At 44.1% G+C, this 2542-nt stretch overlaps 1 non-coding gene across 1 annotated transcript; it reads right to left on the bottom strand.

Moving 5' to 3' along the window:
* Window positions 1-1795: 1795 nt before the first annotated feature.
* On the bottom strand, window positions 1796-1868 carry TRNAK-CUU. Its single transcript has one exon. It is a non-coding gene; the product is annotated as a tRNA-Lys (tRNA).
* Between the last annotated feature and the right edge of the window lie 674 nt (window positions 1869-2542).

Raw genomic sequence — 2542 nt, 5'->3', positions numbered from 1 at the left:
GTCGGCAGAACAAGGCCACCTGGACGCAAACTGATGGCATTTGTCAGACGGATCCGCATCTCCGCACTGCAATACCAGATCCGTCTCTCCGGTGTCATCAGGAAAAACTGATCCCGCATTAATTTTTTTTTGCATTTTTAAAGGTCTGCGCATGCGCAGACCAAAAAGCTGGATCCGTTTTGCCAAAACACTTAATGCCAGAATGCCAGATCCGGCACTAAAACACTTTAATGTAAATTAATGTCGGATCCGGTATTCCGGCAAGTGATCAGTATTTTTGGCCGGAGATAAAACTGCAGCGTGCTGCGTTATTTTCTCCGTCCAAAAAACGTAAAAGGGACTGAACTGAAGACATCCTGATGCATCTTGAAGGGATTGCTCTCCATTCAGAATGCATGGGGATAAAACTAGGACGGAACTCAATACCGGAAAACAAAAACGCTAGTGTGAAAGTACTTGCGGACAATAAGGCCTCTTGCACACAAACGTTTTTTTTTTCTGTTTACGTTCTGTTTTTTGCGTTCCGTATACGGACCGTATACGAAACCATTCATTTCAATGAATGTGCAAAAAAACTGTACTATCCCTGTCCGTTATGCCGACAATAATAGGACATGTTCTATGTTTGAACGGAAAAACGGAAATACGGAAACGAAAGGCATACGGAGTACCTTCTGTTTTTTTTGGCAGATCCATTGAAATAAATGGTTCCGTATACGGTCCGCATACGGAACGCACAAAACGGAATGTAAACGGAAAAAAAAAACGTTTGTGTGCAAGAGGCCTTATTGTCCGCAAGTACTTTCACACTAGCGTTTTTGTTTTCCCGTATAGAGTTACGTCCTAGGGGCTCAATACCGAAAAAAAACTGATCAGTTTTATCCTAATGCATTCTAATGCGCAGACCTTTAAAGATGCAAAAAAACGGAATGCAAACTGACGTTATCCGTATATTTTCGGGTCCGTTTTTTGCAGACCGCAAAATACTGAAAAAGCCATACGGTCGTGTGCAAGAGGCCTTAGGAGTCCAGGAGGTCTGCATTTTTTCCGGGAGCCTCCAAGACGTTTCCTGGAGAGTTGTCCAGCTTTTAAAGAGGACCCATCATCTCTGTAAATACCCGTATTCCCCATTAACTCTGCATTGTGCCATTCCTCTGTTATTCTTCCTGGAAACAAATGAATAAATTATTAGCCATGCCACTTGTCCATGATCTAACACCATCCAATCAGTGATATTAAATAGGGGAATGATGACACTGACACCCAGTTTTCAATTTCCAGGAGGAATAACAGAGGGCAACCCAGGGCTGTCAGGTCTTCTCTAAAAGGCCTAAATATTAAAGTCAAGTAGCCAATTTAATGAAAGTTTCGGAGAATGCTTCCATGTAATACTAGTGTAGACGATCGCAGTTTCACATTCGTTTTTTTTTATTGCTGTGGGGTTCCCCTTTAAAGCCTTTAATGTCAATGGGACAGGACAGCGGCAAATCCACCACAAAGCCACGCAGTATATGTTTATGTGTGATGTATCTGCACAGAAAATTTGGAAAAAAAGGAACACTAATGTGTACTGGCCTGAAGGACACTATTTTACCATCCACCGGGTGATTATTGCGCTATAGATGCACTTAGCGCATGTAGCCCTTGTTCGGATTCGAACCCAGGACCCCAGTGCTGCTCCTACATTATTATATTGTTTACATATATGAACATACGAGGCTGTATAAATAACATACTTTGTGCACAACATATTTCTAAAATGCAATGTGGCCAACAAAAAAAAAAAAAAACATTCCGCCCAACGTGGGGCTCGAACCCACGACCCTGAGATTAAGAGTCTCATGCTCTACCGACTGAGCTAGCCGGGCAGGCTGCTGCATCCTCTAAGCTAGATTTACATGTACGTAGTCACTCCTTCTCCCCTTCCCCCTCCCTTCCATCAGCGTGCATTCTAGCTATAGGGGTGGGGCAGGGACACTACTCCTCCCATCATCCCTCAACAGAAAATTGGGAACGCCCACAAAATACCTTTAAGCTCAGGCGTAGGAACTGGTAATTAGATGACTGTGATCATTTTACGTCACGAACTTGGACTCTGCATCCCTTTAAGAAGATCATTAATGCCAAGGACTGCTTTTACCCAAGCGTCAACACCGGCGCCTGGGAAGACCCACATTTATAGGAAAGGACACACGCCGTGTGATCTGTGAGGGCCTGGCATGCACCCAGACCGTCCGAGATGTTATACAAGGGCCTCAGTTTGGTGACGGCACAGACGTGAACTGACAACCATGTCCTGGCCGTAGTGAGATACGATAGTTCCAAGGAATCGTATAATGTTTCTTGAAATAGTGACGCAATTTACAGTAGTGTCCACTAGGTGTCAGCGCTGACTCATTTATAACCTGAACAATGATCATAGCGATCGATCCGATCAGTCCTAACTAGGGGAGAGCGAGCCGAGACTTCGGATTCCTGTTTTTAAAGTCTTAGGATCGAAGCCCGATGTTAGGCAGCAAGTGAACCGTCAGTTCTTGAAGTT

The sequence above is a fragment of the Bufo bufo genome, chromosome 8 (assembly GCF_905171765.1).
Source record: "Bufo bufo chromosome 8, aBufBuf1.1, whole genome shotgun sequence".
NCBI classification, from domain to species: Eukaryota; Metazoa; Chordata; class Amphibia; order Anura; family Bufonidae; genus Bufo; species Bufo bufo.
This window is presented reverse-complemented; position numbering and strand designations above follow the sequence as displayed.